The sequence below is a fragment of the Hemitrygon akajei genome, unplaced genomic scaffold (assembly GCF_048418815.1).
Source record: "Hemitrygon akajei unplaced genomic scaffold, sHemAka1.3 Scf000069, whole genome shotgun sequence".
Classification (NCBI taxonomy): Eukaryota; Metazoa; Chordata; class Chondrichthyes; order Myliobatiformes; family Dasyatidae; genus Hemitrygon; species Hemitrygon akajei.
In genome coordinates this window covers 2,280,908-2,289,351 of record NW_027331955.1, presented here as the reverse complement: position 1 = coordinate 2,289,351, position 8,444 = coordinate 2,280,908, and the positions used below count along the sequence as shown (strand labels likewise).

The 8,444-nt window shown below is 44.5% G+C and overlaps 1 pseudogene; it reads right to left on the bottom strand.

The window, feature by feature from the left end:
- Positions 1 to 380: 380 nt before the first annotated feature.
- LOC140722084 (uncharacterized) lies at positions 381 to 1,492 on the bottom strand (annotated as a pseudogene).
- Positions 1,493 to 8,444: the final 6,952 nt, after the last annotated feature.

The following is an 8,444-nucleotide window of genomic DNA, read 5'->3' as shown; positions in this document are numbered from 1 at the left end:
ACTATTGAGCTCGGGAGAAACAAGACTTGGAGTCTTGAGATGGCAAAGTATGAAAGTTCAGTTCAACCATGGAATAGGTGATGGGAGAGATATTTGTAATCCAGCGTAAATGTTGAGAGAAGGCAATTATGTCGAATTCCACAGGTTTCATGGTGGTAAAACAAGACAACAGTTGCTGTAAATTTTATCCGTCATCATTCCAAATCGACATACGAATTATCACGGAAAGTGACTTGTCACAAGGGGTATCGTCTTCAAGTAAATTACCACACCACACCCAGGTAAGGGTTAATACATCAGTGGTCTTCACAGGATACCCCAAATCAGATCCACTCCTACGGATCAAACGAGGTGACAACCACACATTTGAGTACGCTGAATCGATAATTAACCCACCCTTTTGGGCATAGGAAAGTTGCGATCAGTGACCCTTGGCCGCCACTTCCCTTGTTTTGATCTTTCCATTTTTCCTTCTTCGTCTCCGTCTATCTCTGAGTGTCTTTGCCCTCGGTTAAAACTAAACAAGCTGCACGTGATGTAAACAAGCTGCAGGGCAGACTGATTCACCTTCTTAATCTCTCTCTCTCTTAAAATGACAGTCCACGGCAAACAAAACCTAGGGAATCATAACAACGGCCACATCCCAATGGGAACTGACTGGTGTGCCAGTAATTGGGGTGAATGTGTGAATCCTTTCCCACATTCTGAGCAGGTGAATGGGCGCTCTCCAGTGTGAACTCGCTGATGTCTCTGTAGATGGGATGACTGAGTGAATGTCTTCCCACATTCTGAGCAGGTGAACGGCCTGTCTCTGGCATGAACTTGCTGATGTACCTTCAGATGCGATGATTTAGTGAATCCCTTCCCACATTCTGAGCAGGTGAATGGCTTCTCCCCAGTGTGAACTTGCTGGTGACTCTGTAGGGTGGATGAATGAGTGAATCTCGTCCCACAGTCTGAGCAGGTGAATGGCTTCTCCCCAGTGTGAACTTGCTGGTGACTCTGTAGGGTGGATGAGTGAGTGAATCTCGTCCCACAGTCTGAGCAGGTGAATGGCTTACCCCAGTGTGAACTTGCTGTTGACTCTGTAGGGTGGATGAGTGAGTGAATCTCGTCCCACATTCTGAGCAGGTGAATGGCCTCTCTCCAGTGTGAACTCACTGGTGTATCTGTAGGGTGGATGACTCAGTGAATCCTTTCCCACATTCTGAGCAGGTGAACTGCTTTTCCCCCGTGTGAACTGACTGGTGTGCCAGTAATTGGGATGACCGAGTGAATCCCTTCCCACACTCTGAGCAGTTGAAGGGCTCTCTCCAGTGTGAACTCGCTGATGACTCTGTAGTGTGGATGACTGTGTGAATCCCTTCCAACAGACTGAGCATGTGAATGGCTTCTCCCCAGTGTGAACTCACTGGTGACTCTGTAGCTGAGATGAATGAGTGAATAACTTCCCACAGACTGAGCAAGTGAACGGCTTCTCCCCAGTTTGAACTCACTGGTGTGCCATTAGGTCAGATGACTGAGTGCATTCTCTCCCAGAAATTCAGCAGATGACAGCCTCTGCCCGGTGTGTACTGACTGGTGTGTCCACAGGTGGGAAGACTGACTGAATCCTTTCTCACACACAGAACAGGTGAATGGCCTTGCCCAGTGTGAACTTACCTTCAGTTGAGATGACCGAGTGAATCCATTCCCACTGTCTGAGCAGGTGAACGGCCTTTCTCCTGTGTAAAATGACGGGCGTGCCAGTTGGTCAAATGCACGAGTGAATCCCTCCCCACAGTCTGAGCAGGAAGGATGGTCGATTGAATCACTTGTTCCACTTTTTAAACATCTAGACAGAGACAGCAAAACTGGCATGCCAAGTTTGAGATCCCTGGAGACAAATTCCTTCTCATTTTTAACCTGTAAAAAGATTTACAAAATACATTAATGGGTGTAGGACAACATTTCAAGTGAGATTACTTGAGTTGCCAAGGTTTGATCACCCAATTTACTATCTCACCTTGAATGCTGAATGACTGAACCTTCGTGACCAAACTCCCTTATGAGAGTTTGTCAAGTGCCTTGCTAAAGTCCATGTAGACAACATCCACTGCCTTGACCTCCCCATCTATTTTGTTTCCTCATATGGATTACCATTCTGATCTTGCAGAGGATTAATTTTTTCCCATGTAATCTTTTTTACTCTTAACATATCTGCAGAATCCCTGAGGATTCTCCTTCACCTTGTCTGCTGGGGCAACCTCATGCCTTCTTTTATTTCACTCATAAGTGTTCACTTGAATTTCCTGTATTTCATAACTACCCCATTTGTTTCTATCTGCCTGTACCTGGTATGTGTCTCCTTTTGTTTTGATCTGGGAGAGGAAAGCCAAAGGGGTGATAGAGCTGCATGCTGGGAGGTGGTGGTAAGGTGGGGGGAGGGGGGGTTGAACGAAAGTTACAGGGGGAATGGGAGCCTGAATAACTGAACAGTGTTTGTGGAGATAGTTGTTGTTCAGTCCTCAAAGTCAGGAATGAAAAAGTTGAGCATGATGCAGTGAATATGCTGAGCCCTGAATATTTCAATACAAGGAGCAGCGTAGGAAAGGTGGATGTGTTCAGGGCATGGATCAACGCCTGGAATTATGATACTAGGATCTGGCTGCTTGGGACAGGCTGCTTTATGGCAAAGGTATAGGCAGGCAGAATCTTATGGAGTATAAGAAATGCAAGAGAACACACAAGAAATAAACCAGTATGGCTAAAAGAAGGCATGAGGTTGCCCTCACAGAAAAGATGAAGGATAATTCTCTGAGATTCTAGAGATAGATTAAGAGCAAAAAGATTTCAATGCACAAAGGTGGTCCTCTGGAAAACCGGAATGGCAATCCACATGTGGAACCAAAGCAGATGGTGGAGATGTTAAATCTTAAATATTTTTCCATCTCTGTTTACTCAGGAGATGGCAAAGAGTCTATGGGAGTGTGGAAAAGCGGCATTTAAATCATGGACCCTATACAGATTAAAGAAGAGTAGTTAATTCACTGTTCAAAATAGAAGATAGAAATCTACAGCATATTCCAGGCCATTCAGCCTAAAATGTTGTGCCAACCATGTAACCTACTCTAGTAACTGCCTAGAATTTCCCTAGCACACAGCCCTCTGTTTTTCTAAGCTCCATGTGCCTATCTAAGAGGCTGTTAAAAGACCCCATTGTATCTGTCTGGACCACCACTGCTGGCAGTGCATTCCACGCACGCACCACTCTCTGTGTAAAAATCTTACCCCTGACATCCCTCAGTATCTATTTCCAAGCACCTTAAAACTATGCCCCCTCGTGTTAGCCATTTCAACCCTGGGAAAAACCTCTGGCTATCCACACGCTCAATGCCCCTCATCATTTTATACACCTAAAAAAGGCTCTAAACATAAACAAGGAAATTATACATTGGATTGAGGATTTGTTAGAAGTATAGAAAATTATGAGGGTATAGATAGGGTAAATGCAAGCAGCTTTTTCCACTGAGGTTGGGTGGGACCACAACCAGAGGTCATGGGTAAGTGGGGAAGGTGAAAATTTAATGGGAACATTTGGAAAAGCTCTTCACTGTAATGGCTGTGAGAGTGCGGAATGAGATGCCAGCACAAGTGGTGAATATGAGCTTGGTTTCACCACTTAAAGGAAGTTTGGATGGGAGCCTGGATGGTACGGGTATGGAGTGTGATGGTCCCAGTGCAGGTAGTTGCATTAGACAGCTTAAATGTTTTTTCAGCATTTACTAGATGGGCCAAATAGCCCATTTCCGTACTGAACTTCTCCATGTTTCTATGACAGAGAAACTGGCCAAACTTGTTTGGAAGGGAAAGATAGGAGTGACAATGGAGCAACAATGGCTGGAATTTCTGGGAGCAATTCGGGAGCTGAGTGATTCCACAGAAGTGGAAATATTAGAAAGACAGGAGGACACAACCGCGGCTAAAATGAGAAGCCAAAGCCAACATAAAGCCAGAGAGATGGCACATAATAGAGCAAAAACTTTTTAAAACCAACAGCAGACAACTAAAAAAACTCAGATGAGCTCAGTGTGTGGAATCCTGATATTGTAGTCATTAATGGGTCTTGGTAGCTCCCAACAGTCTGAGGGATTTAGAGGAACAAAATATCTGGGGCCTCGATATCTCTTGAAAACCAAGGTTCCCTGCACCAGTTATCTCTCAACTTTTATTTTGGCAGGCACATACAAACTCCACACCCTCAAAATTTCACTTCTGAAGGCCTCCCACTTACAAGTACTCCATTGCCAGGAAACAGCCTGTCCCAAACCGCACTTGTTAGATCCTTTCTGATACCATCAAAATTGACCTTTCTCCAATATAGAATCTCAACCCATGGTCCAGACCTTTCTTTTTCCATATTTCCTTTGAATCTCATGGCACTATGATCACTAAATTCTGTCACCAGCCTTGGATCATTTCCTAACAGCTTATTGCACACTTCTACGTCGGGAATTTTACATACTGATTAAAGGCACATTTGACAAACTTTACCCCATCTAGTCCTTTTACAGTATGGGAGTCCCAGTCAATGTATGTAAAGTTAAAATCACTTACTGAATAAACCTAAGTTTATTGACATGGTCTACAATCTCGTTACAAATTTGTTCCTCTAAATCCCTCAGACTGTTGGGTGTAAACAAGTCCCAATAATGGCTACAATATCATAATTCCCTGTCTTGAGCTCATCGGGCTTTCCTACGGTGCTTCTTGCATTGTGATATACACAGCTCAGCACATTCATCGCACCATGCTCAACCATTTGATTGCTGACTCTGTCTGAGGTCTGAACAACATCCTACTGGTGTCAAGAAAACAAACTCTCCCACATTATCATAAAAACAAAGGAGCTGATTGTGGACTACAGGAGGAATGGAGACAGGCTAACCCCTATTAACATTAATCAATCTGTGGTTAAGAAGGTGAAGAGCTTTAAGTTCCTTGGTATAAACACCACCGAGGATATCACATTGTGCCCTGACGAAAGGTCTCGGCCAGAAACGTCGACAGTGCTTCTCCCTATAGATGCTACCTGGCCTGCTGTGTTCCACCAGCATTTTGTGTGTGTTGCTTGAATTTCCAGCATCTGCAGATTTCCTCGTGTGTACGTACCGGCTGTGTTGTGAAAAAAGCACAACAGTACCTCTTTCACCTCAGACAGCTGAAGAAGTTTGGGATGGGGTCCCAAATACTAAGAACTTTCTACAGGAATGTAATTGAGAGCATCCTGACTGGCTGCATCACTGCCTGGTATGGGAACTGTACTTCCCTTAATTGCAGGAACCTGCAGAGAGTGGTGTGGACAGCCCAGCACATCTGTAGATGTGAACTTCCCACTATTCAGGACATTTACAGAGACAGGTGTGTAAAAAGGGCCCAAAGGATATCGGGGACCAATTCCACCACAACCACAAACTGTTCCTGCTGCTACCATCCTGGAAACAGTACCACAGCAAAAGGACCAACAGGCTCCTGGACATCATCTTCTACCAGGCCATCAGACTGATTAATTCTGCTGATACAGTTGCATTTGTATGTTATATTAACTGTCCTATGTACAAACTATTTATCATAAATGACTATATTTTACACATTGCAAATTTAGACGGAGACATAATGTATAGGGAGGATCGATGTAATAAAGTCAATTCAATTCAATTCACCCTCTCCACTATCTGTTCTGTCATTCTGGCTCGCATTCCCCCTACAACTTATTTTAACCACATTAACCCTCACCCCCCACCCCACCACTAGCAACCATTACCACTAGGATATTAGTCCCCTCTTGTTCTGTTCCCCTAACTATCGAATCCCATATCACCCCTTTGACTTTCCTCTGCCAGGTAATCCCCCCCAACAGTTTCTAAAGTGTTGGGGAGGAAGCATTAAGAAGAGGGACTTAAGAACTTTTTTAAGCTATTATTAATGCTTTTTGAGACGGTGATTTAGATGCATATCATATTTTTTTTTACTGAGTTAAGTATTGTATGTAATTAGTTTTGCTACAACAAGTGTATGGGACATTGGAAAAAAAGTTGAATTTCCCCATGGGGATGAATAAAGTATCTATCTATCTATCTATCTATCTATCTATCTATCTATCTATCTATCTATCTATCTATCTGTTGTTCTTGGGGGATGAGCACTAGAGTACTCTGCAATGGCTATTTACCCTCATTCCCCTTCCTGACTCTCATCCCGTTTCCTGTGTCCTGCAACTTGGGTGTAACTCACCTCCTAACTATCACCCCCTCCAACTCCTGGATGATCCAGAATTCATCCATTTCTAGCTCCAACTCCTTAAATTGCAGCTGAACACACATCTTGTAGGTGAGGGCATCAGGGACACTGGAGGACTCCCCACCTTCCCACCAATGTCCCCTCAAATTTCTAATGACCATTGTGCACATAAATCATGTACTGTGCATTCTTTCACCCAGTGACAACATGTGCACAGTGAATTTTATCTGGAGAGGTAGGAACTTGGATCTCCTTTGAGTTCGATCGAGTTCATCTGCACTCTCACAGAACCTATGTAGCAGGCCTGTAATGGGTAATGAAGGATTTGCACATTGCCTATATGTGGTTTGCCTGCTAAATTACACTTTAAAAAGACAGATTTCAAATAGCACTCCACTTCTTCCCACTTGTAATTTCTCCAGCAACGTTTGCATCGCCACAATACACACATCAGTTTCTGTATTGTACATAAATATTCCCCCTGAAGACTCCCCCAATGACTGACGGTGGTGAACTCAGTGATGGCAATGCCAATGAATATGAAGGGAAGGGCAGTAGTCTGTCTCATTGGAGTCTGGCACATTTGCGATGTGAAAGCTACTTGTTGCCCAAGGACAAAGGTTTTTGATGTCATTATCTTCCCAGAGAGAATGGGTCAAAACATGTCGTCACGGGCAGAAAAGTCCAGAAAAACGGAGGTAGCTCAAGCAACACACACAAAATGCCGGAGGAACTCAGCAGGCCAGGCAGCATCTAGGGAAAAGTGTACTAATGCTGAGTTTCTGGTGATTTTCTCAACTGATTATGTAAAAGACCCTAATTTGTTCCCTTTCTCCGAGTTCCTAATCCTTGCATTTAGATAGCTGGAGCTCAGCTCTGTCTGAGAGATCCATCGGTTCCCATTCCCTCATCAGTCGGTGTACGGATCGTGGGGCTGAGAGACAGGGAGGTGAGCAGGACTGTCCCGGGATTGCGGGGTACAGTGTCGGAATGTCACAGCAATTGTCCCTCAGTCGGTGTTTAGGACAGTCGCCCGGAGATAATCACTTAACTGAGTCCGATCCAGAAGCCGTACTCCCGAGGCCTTTCGTGAATTGCGCGCATGCGTGATATTCGCAAACGTCATCAATCTTGACGCCTGCGCATGTGATCGATGCTTCAGCGCCGGCGAAATTTTTAATGCAGGGCATTATCGGTAATCAAGGTGCCGTTAAAAGTTTCTGCAAGCTCCGGTTCCATCTCCAAACCTCAGTTTTTTTTTTGTATATAGAAAACTCAGGAGCTGTTTTAACGCAGAAAGCTGCTCCCATAAGCAATATACTCAATATCAAAGTGTATCTAATGCCCAAGTCCAATCCACAAAGGCAGATATAAAACACAGGAGTTTAATTTATTACCATCCTTGTGGATCAAGTGTGGGATTACTTCCGATATTGGAACAGTATTTGACGCGTTCATCTGAGCGGTACAGATTTCTAAAAAAATTCAAAGCTGAGGTACCGGGGGAGAGCAGAAGAGCTTTTACCTGCTCTCTGAATCTGGTCTGGGTCACTCCGTAGATAAATGTATTGGTGCAGCTGCTGAAATTCTGAATCACAGAACCCCAAAACTGTGCCTGAAAAAGCCGGATTGACACTTCCAGGTCTGTGTAGAGGCATCGCATGAGAATGAAGACCAGAGTAGTTGTCGCCCAACAGAGAAGGAAACTCGCCGACAGGCTGAAGAGCAGAATGATGGATTGTCTCCGACTCTCCATCCCCGGATCTCGCTGTTTCCCGCAAATTCCCCGTCCCTTCAGCTCCCTGCGGACTCTGCTCGCCGCCAGTATCTGTCTGACGGTCAACGCATTGAGGGTCAAAATGAGGAAGAAAGGAAGTAGCGGATTCAACAGACGGTCCACCCAATAAAACCCCTCAAACGGTCCCGAGAAAAGAAGTGCGGGCCTACCGAAACAGATCCAGTCACCCCTCACCAACAACGCCTTCCATGTATATGACATAAAATGGGATGTTTTTTAAACAGAAACCGATCGATATTGCGCCAATCACTATACCCGCAATTTTGGGGGTACTGTATTTTGATTTAAATTTAAATTTAGCGGAGCAAAAAGCGATCGAAAGTGAAAGCGACAGTAAACCACACGGAACAGTCAACGGCCACGTGAC